The 9,104-nt window shown below is 51.2% G+C and overlaps 1 pseudogene; it reads right to left on the bottom strand.

Moving 5' to 3' along the window:
• The window catches only part of LOC142921825 (adhesion G protein-coupled receptor L2-like), a 30,199-nt pseudogene extending 24,988 nt beyond the window's left edge, over positions 1-5,211 (bottom strand).
• Positions 5,212-9,104: the final 3,893 nt, after the last annotated feature.

Raw genomic sequence — 9,104 nt, forward strand, 5'->3', positions numbered from 1 at the left:
TGTGAGAGGTGAGTGTGTGTGGTGGAGAGGTGGGTGAGTGTGGGTGTGAGAGGTGAGTGTGTGTGTGTGGTGGAGAGGTGAGTGAGTGTGGGTGTGAGAGGTGAGTGAGTGAGTGTGTGGTGGAGAGGTGAGTGAGTGTGGGTGTGAGAGGTGAGTGAGTGTGTGTGTGGTGGAGAGGTGGGTGAGTGTGTGTGTGGTGGAGAGGTGGGTGAGTGTGTGTGGTTGTGAGAGGTGAGTGTGTGTGTGTGGTGGAGAGGTGAGTGAGTGTGGGTGTGAGAGGTGAGTGAGTGTGTGTGTGGTGGAGAGGTGGGTGAGTGTGGGTGTGAGAGGTGAGTGTGTGTGTGTGGTGAGGTGAGTGTGAGTGTGTGTGGTGGAGAGGTGGGTGAGTGTGAGTGTGAGGGGTGAGTGAGTGAGTGTGTGGTGGAGAGGTGAGTGAGTGTGGGTGTGAGAGGTGAGTGAGTGTGTGTGTGGTGGAGAGGTGAGTGAGTGTGGGTGTGAGAGGTGAGTGTGGGCGTGTGTGGTGGAGAGGTGGGTGAGTGTGGGTGTGAGGGGTGAGTGAGTGAGTGTGTGGTGGAGAGGTGAGTGAGTGTGGGTGTGAGAGGTGAGTGAGTGCGTGTGTGTGTGTGGGGAGAGGTGAGTGAGTGTGGATGTGTGTGGGGAGAGGTGGGTGAGTGTGTGGGAAGAGGTGAGTGAGTGCATGAGGGAGAGGGAGGGAGGGAGGGAGAGGGGGTGGGGAGAGGGAAGGTGAGAGTGAGAGGGGGGGTGAGTGTGTGTGTGTGGTGGAGAGGTGAGTGTGGGTGTGACAGGTGAGTAAGTGAGTGTGTGGGGAGAGGTGAGTGAGTGAGTGTGTGAGGGAGAGGGGGTGGGGAGAGAAAAGGTGAGCGTGAGAGGAGAGTGTGAGTGTGTGTGCGTGTATGAGTGGGTGAAGGTGTGACCATGAAAGATCCGGGCGTGGTGGTGGTGGTGTTGGCCACGCCAGCCCCTCGTACGCTGCGCCTGCCCATCAGAGGTGCTGCTCGCTAACAGCGCTTGCCCCAACAGTCTGTTGAAGGCTTTACAGGGGATCTTGGTCTTTGATGAGCACAAGTGAAGTGCGTGGGGGCGCTCCTCACAGTGTGTGAGGGAGAGCGGAGGTGAAGGTACAAAGGTGTTTGAGTGCGAGTGTCTGAGTGTGTGTGTATGTGTGTATGTATGTGTGTGTGCGTGTGTGTGGGAGCGGTAGTGTAGCGGTTAGTGCTACGCTGCGCTACGAACCCGGCGACCCGGGTTCGATTCCCGCTCACGGCCAACACCGTCAGTGACGATTATCTGAACCGGTCTTGGGCCTCCCCTAGGTCGACTCAGCCTCAAATGAGTACCTGGTGCGGTGGATAAAAACATTGCCACTGGGGAGACAAAGGCGGTCGGGCGTGGTGCTGGCCACCCACCCCCTCGTGTACCGTTCCGACCTTCATAGGTGCTCGCTAACAGCACTTGCCCCTACAGTCTGTTAAGGCTATATGGGGGATCTTTATCTTTGTGTGTGTGTATGGCTGCTTTGGGTACGCGGTCCAGACCTCCCCAGAGACCCTGGCTGACAGAGGAGGTGTTCAGGATGGTTGAGAAAAAGCGACAGGCCCACGCTCATCGGCTACAGCATCCCACGTCGGAGAATGAGGAGGCTTACCTCAGCCTTCGCTCGCAGGTTCGGAGAGCCGTGAGGCGCTGCAAGGATGGGTGGTGGTCGCGGGTTGCTGTGGAGATGGAGTCTGCCTCAATGGCCCGCGATCACAAATCTCTATTTAACTCCATCAAAAAAGTAACCTGCAGCGCCACACCTATTACCATCATTAGGGGAAAGAACGGTGATCCGATCTCCGACCCCCAGGAACAGGTTTGCAGATTTGCTTAGCATTTCTGTGAGGTCCTGGGGGAGGGGGAATCCCTCAGCCTGGAAAACATCATGGGACAAAGTGGGGATGACCCTGCTGAGGCTGCGGTGCCTCAAATATTGGAGGAAGAAGTCACCCCCTGTGAGTGGCTGGCTGAGGTGCCATCCATTGAGGAAGTACTGAAGGCGATCCAGAGCCTGAAACCAGGAAAGGCACCGGGCAGAAATGATCTCCCAAGCGAAATGCTGAGGGATTGTGGCGTTTGTGCACAGACTGCCCTACATGACATCATAACAACAGTCTGGACCACTGGATGGGTTCTGCAGGATTGGAAGAAGGGGGACCGCACAGACTGTAACAACTACAGGGGAATCTCAAGGATTATTCAACATCGCCTTGCTAGGCACACTGAGGAGAGGCTGGCGGAGCTCCAATACGGTTTCAGGAAAGGGCGGTCCTGAACAGATGCCATATATTCTGCCCGTGTGCTACAGCAGAAGTGTAGGGAATTCCAACAAGACCTACATCTCTGCTCCATTGACCTGGTCAAGGCCTATGATACCATCAATAGGCCTGGGCTCTGGGTTGTTCTTCGTATTTTCGGAATCCCTGAGCCTCTGCTCATGATCATTAAGGACCTTCATGATACTGAGCGGGCCCGGGTAAAACTATGTGGCCGGGAGTCAGAGCCATTCCCTGTACACCTTGGGGTGCAACAGGGATGTCCTCTGGCTCCAACATTATTTAACATCTATTTCGACCACGTAGTTCGTGAAGCCTTCAGTAGCTGTACCCGAGGAATTTCCATCTGGTACAGGTAGAATGGGAGGCTGATCGATGCCCGGGTGCAGTCAAGGGATGGCTCCCTATTGGTCAACCACGTTATGTATGCGGACGACCTGGTAATAGCAGCTCACTCAGAGGAGAAATTGGAGGTGCTGCTGCTGAAACTTGAGTGTGCCACGGAGTGGTGGGGCCTTACCATCAGCCCCACCAAAACTAAGCACCTGCCTGGGTATTTTATACCATCGGACACTCCACCCCCACAACTCCCAATCGGTGATGGGGCAGTTGTGGAGAGAGTGGAGAGTTTCCCATACCTGGGCAGTGTGCTCATGACAGGCTCCGGTTTAACAGCAGAGGTCTCACTCCGAATCAGTCGAGCGGCATCATCTTTTCATCGTTGCATAAAGCTGTGTGGAAGCTACCTGGTCTGTCACTCCGCAAGAAGCTTCAGGTCTTCTCTGCCACAGTCATTCCCTCCCTTCTCTATGCTTGCGAAACGTGGACACCCCTAATGGAACACCTTCGCCAGTTAGAAACATTTAGGCTGGCCTGCCTACAATCCATCCTGGGTTTAACCAGACTGGATTGTGTGAGGAGTTCACAATTCTTCGAAAGATCTGGACAAAGTCCCATCGGTGAGCTCCTCCGGCAGGCAAGGCTGCGTTGGCTGGGCCATGTAGCCCGCATGCCCAATCACCGCATGCCCAAATCGCTTTTGTTCGGCCGGATCGAGGTGGCTAAACGGGCGCGGCACGGGCTAGAGAAGAGATGGAGTGACGTGGTACAGGAGGATGTGGAGCTGAGTGGACTTGCCAATGACTGGTACCAGCGGTGTCAAGATCGGCCTCTGTGGAGGAGGCTTGTGAAGGACGCTACTGGGCAGTTGTAGGCAGTCACCCTCCAACAACAACAGAGGGTTGAGGAGCGACGCTCACAACAACGAGCGGAGCGCCGGGTGGCTAAAACACAGCAAGTTGGCACAGTAGGGGGCACAGGTGGTGCATCAGCCGGTTATCTCGGTCATCTCAGTCAGTCGACCCATGGCACCTGGGTCTGCCCCGTGACCTCCTGCCAGCGGGCATTCGACACTTCACGTGGCCTCAAGGTGCACATGGCCTGGCACAAGCGTCGTGGTGACGTCACCGCCACTTAGTGGCGAAAGGCGGTTGTTGTTGTATATACAGCTCACAACTGGAGGGCTCTCGCTCCCCAGTTAATGCATTCAGCAACTGCAATGTTTACTGGAGTTCTGAGCTCAGTCTACAAACTATAAAACTATTAACTATTTTTATCTTACAGGTCAGGACCACTGAGCCGGGATAGCTCTTTTTCAGAAGCGACCTGGCCACTAAATGATGGCTCAACGGAGTGGAAATGTACAGCAGCCAAATACTCTGAACGCGTGACGTCGATTCTCAACGTGGAGGGAAAAAAACGGAAGATCCAGAGGAAAAATCCACGAGGAGAACACGCAAACTCCAAATATACAGCAGCAGGCGTCAGGGTCGGGATTGAACCCACGAGCTTATGTATACCAGGCGAGGTCGTAAACATCTCTCCACCATATTCTTGGTTCTTTCGGTAAAGTCACGTAGAAGGGAAACAATAAAATAATAAAAATATCTCTCCACCAGTCATTGCAACAGTCCCTAGCCTGATAAAAGTTTAGTGTCAGCGTATGTGTGGGTGCCCCCACCTGGAAAGAGAAATCAAAGTTCTATCCGGCCCTCTGGCAAAAGCTCTCTCCCCACCGCCGTCCTATACTTCGGGTAATGAACACGATTAATAATTCAACACATTTGGTATTCGCGCCAATCTGAGAACCGCAGGGGCCATCACGAATGAAGGCGCCATTTCACAGACGGGTATACGCTGCCAGTAGGGGGAAGGGGCGACGTTGCCAAGTGGTTTCACCCACGGCCTCTTGTATACCAGGCGAGGTAGTGAACATCTCTCCACCGCGCCGCCCCTATGGCCCCTATCGTCATCATCATTATCATCACGGCTCTGTCGTACCAGGCAAGGTCCACCAAGCCATACAGCTCTTTTGCAGAAGCGAGCTGGCCACACAAAATGACAGCTCAACCAAGCGGCTTCTCACGTGGCAAAGTAATAGCGGCCAATTACTCTAAAAGCGTGTGGATTCTAAACGAGGTAGTTAACATCTCTCCACCGGGGCGCCCCGACCGCCCCTACCGCCCCTACCACCCCTACCGCCATCTGCCGTCCATCATCCCACTGGTGCTCACGCGGAAACCCCCCCCCCCCCCCGGCGCCGGGCACCGACCCTGTTGAAGAACACAGCTCCGTCGTACACCACGAAGCCCGTGCCATCGACGCGGTGCGGCAGCTTGTAGTTGGTGAGCGGTCGCCTGGCCAGGATGTCCTGGAGGGAGGCGTACTCCACGAGTCTGTCGGTGCGGAACGGCGTCCACGGCATGACGTACACCTTGTCGGTGGCCTGCAGCGGGTCGCGGCACCACGAGCCGGCCTGCTGCTTCGCCTCCAGGAGGTGCGAAGCCTCGCCAACGAGGAGGACGCTGCCCGGGCACGGGAAGACTGCCCAGGGAAAACGAGGGACAGACGAATGAACGAACGGTCGGGTCAGGGATTCGCGGCTGCTCCCTAAGTTGATATTCTATCAACTGAAAACGTTTTTTTTATTCTTGGTTCTTTCGGTAAAGTCACTACCACGTAGAAAGGAAACAATTAAATAATAAAAATATAAAACAATTACATTCTCACGACGTTTCGACTGCAACACAAGCAATCATCATCAGGTGTGAAAACCACAGCAAGAAAATTTGAAAAAAAAATAACCGCCACTTTTTTCAAATTTTCTTGCTGTGGTTTTCACACCTGATGATGATTGCTTCTTGTGTTGCAGTCGAAACGTCGTGAGAAGTTTATTGTTTTATATTTTTATTATTTTATTGTTTCCCTTCTATGTGGTGACTTTACCGAAAGAACCAAGAATATTAATCCCTGCAGTCACAAAAGCTTTAAATAAAAAAATTAAAACTTTTTTTAATATTTGAGCAGGTAAGGCCCACTGAGCCACGAAACTCTTTCGCCGAAGCAACTTGGCCACACAATTGACAGATCAACGAAAGTTTCTTATCATGTGGAAATGCACAGCAGTGTCCAAATACTCGCAATGCGTGACGTTGATTCTACACGCGGAGGGAGAAACTGGAGGACCCGGCGAGAACTCCACATGACCACAGGGTTAACGTGCAAGCTTCCAAGTATACAAGCCTCAGGGTTGGGATCGAACCCACGACCTCCTGTATACCAGGCGAGGAAGTTGACACCCCACCACCGTTTGCATGCGTGTACTGATGGGCGTATGTTAACATGGGTGCCGTCTGCATCGCAGCAGAGCCTGATGAAGCCGAATTTGAGCAGGTAAGGCCCACTGAGCCACGAAACTCTTTCGCCGAAGCAACTTGGCCACACAATTGACAGATCAACGAAAGTTTCTAATCATGTGGAAATGCACAGCAGTGTCCAAATACTCGCAATGCGTGACGTTGATTCTACACGCGGAGGGAGAAACTGGAGGACCCGGCGAGAACTCCACATGACCACAGGGTTAACGTGCAAGCTTCCAAGTATACAAGCCTCAGGGTTGGGATCGAACCCACGACCTCCTGTATACCAGGCGAGGAAGTTGACACCCCGCCACCGTTTGCATGCGTGTACTGATGGGCGTATGTTAACATGGGTGCCGTCTGCATCGCAGCAGAGCCTGATGAAGCCGAATGTCCACAGGGAACGATCGCGTTTCTTAAACATGCACATGTGGCATGTGCATCGGGAGCTTAGCGTGTGGCATACATCGACTGATTCATCGTCGCACGTCGGTTACAGTGAGGGAAAAAAAGCATTTGATCCCCTGTTGATTTTGTACGTTTGACCACTGACAAAGAAATGATCAGTCAATAATTTTAATGGTAGGTTTATTTGAACAGTGGGAGACAGAATAACAACAAAATCCAGAAAAACGCATGTCAAAAATGTTATAAATTGATTTGCATTTTAATGAGGGAAATAAGTATTTGACCCCCTCTCAATCAGAAAGATGTCTGGCTCCCAGGTGTCTTTTATACAGGTAACGAGCAGAGATTAGGAGCACACTCTTAAAGGGAGTGCTCCTAATCTCAGCTTGTTACCTGTATAAAAGACACCTGTCCTCAGAAGCAATCAATCAATCAGATTCCAAACTCTCCACCATGGCCAAGACCAAAGAGCTCTCCAAGGATGTCAGGGACAAGATTGTAGACCTACACAAGGCTGGAATGGGCTACAAGACCATTGCCAAGCAACTTGGTGAGAAGGTGACAACAGTTGGTGCGATTATTCGCAAATGGAAGAAACACAAAAGAACTGTCAATCTCCCTCGGTCTGGGGCTCCGTGCAAGATCTCACCTTGTGGAGTTGCAATGATCATGAGAACGGTGAGGATTCAGCCCAGAACTACACGGGAGGATATAGTAATAGGTTTTACCCTTTTTAACTGGCATCAATGATCTCAAGGCAGCTGGGACCGTAGTCACCAAGAAAACAATTGGTAACACACTACGCCGTGAAGGACTAAAATCCTGCAGCGCCCGCAAGGTCCCCCTGCTCAAGAAAGCACATATACATGCCCGTGTGAAAGTTTGCCAATGAACATCTGAATGATTCAGAGGACAACTGTGTGAAAGTGTTGTGGTCAGATGAGACCAAAATGGAGCTCTTTGGAATAAACTCAACTCGCCGTGTTTGGAGGAGGAGGAATGCTGCCTATGACCCCAAGAACACCATCCCCACTGTCAAACATGGATGTGGAAACATTATGCTTTGGGGGTGTTTTTCTGCTAAGGGGACAGGACAACTTCACCGCATCAAAGGGACGATGGACGGGGCCATGTACCGTCAAATCTTGGGTGAGAACCTCCTTCCCTCAGCCAGGGCATTGAAAATGGGTCGTGGATGGGAATTCCAGCATGACAATGACCCAAAACACATGGCCAAGGCAACAAAGGAGTGGCTCAAGAAGTTTCCAGACCTTAATTCCATAGAAAATCTGTGAAGGGAGCTGAAGGTTCGAGTTGCCAAACGTCAGCCTCGAAACCTTAATGACTTGGAGAAGATCTGCAAAGAGGAGTGGGACAAAATCCCTCCTGAGATGTGTGCAAACCTGGTGGCCAACTACAAGAAACGTCTGACCTCTGTGATTGCCAACAAGGATTTTGCCACCAAGTACTAAGTCATGTTTTGCAGAGGGGTCAAATACTCATTTCCCTAGTAAAAATGAAAATCAATTTATAACATTTTTGACATGCGTTTTTCCGGATTTTATTGTTGTTATTCTGTCTCTCACTATTCAAAAAAACCGACCATTAAAATTATAGACTGATCATTTCTTTGTCAGTGGGCAAACGTACAAAATCTGCAGGGGATCAAATACTTTTTTTTCCCTCACTGTAAATACTCGGGTGAAATAAAACCCGTCGTGGACACAGGCAATTCAGCTGTTGCAACAGAAACAGCTGGCATGCAGAGAATTGTGGGGTTTCCCAGGACGCGCCGAGGCTTAGCCTAAACGAATTTCGACTGAAGGTGTTGTTACTGGGATTGCCGCAAAATATTTTTTCGCGATACGCCATCAAATTTCACAACGGGACGATTTCCCAATATTCGTTGAGGCGCTCGTACTTAGCACGGCGTTAGTTCCGGTTGCAATCAATGCAGTCTCCGAGGCTTATGAACGCACGGCGCAGACGGCCACGTCAGAAACGCGGTCGGCAATTACGCGAACCGTGGCAACGACGATGTCACATAGTCGCCACGCCGTCAATGAACCCCGGAAAATTGTTGGGAACCCGTCGGTTCGATTTTATAATAACTTTTGGTGAGCGCACGCGCAGTTGAATTGTTTGGTTTTGACAGCCGTTACCTCAAGCTCGGCGTGGTACGGGCGTGCGTTTGTGCGCTTGTGCGTTTCGTAATCACGCCGAACATCTTCCAGTCCGCAAGGCGGAATGGAAAAGGCACCCGGATTAGTTTGCCTCTGTGGATGTGTAGGTTTTGACTTTAACATAGCCATTCCTGTGACCAGTCACAAGCTAATCACTCAGCTCTTTCAATGCTAAATTCTCCTGTTTGATTTGTACTAGGTGCCTCTGTGGATGTGTAGGCTTTGACTTTAACATAGCTATTTCTATAACCAGTCACAAGCTAATCACTCAGCTATTTCAATGCTAAATTCTCCTGTTTGATTTATACTAGGTGCCTCTGTGGATGTGTATGTTTTGACTTTAACATTGCCATTCCTGTGACCAGTCACAAGCTAATCCCTCAGCTATTTGATATGTAAACCCCTTTGTCAAGGTGCCTCACTTTAAAAGTCGCTACGAATCTTAACACCGTTCATTGAAGCTCTGTCACCCTGAAGACGGC

This window comes from Petromyzon marinus, unplaced genomic scaffold (assembly GCF_048934315.1).
Source record: "Petromyzon marinus isolate PM22_M1 ecotype Great Lakes invasive population unplaced genomic scaffold, UKy_Petmar_22M1.pri1.0 PM_G_Scaffold_9, whole genome shotgun sequence".
NCBI classification, from domain to species: Eukaryota; Metazoa; Chordata; class Hyperoartia; order Petromyzontiformes; family Petromyzontidae; genus Petromyzon; species Petromyzon marinus.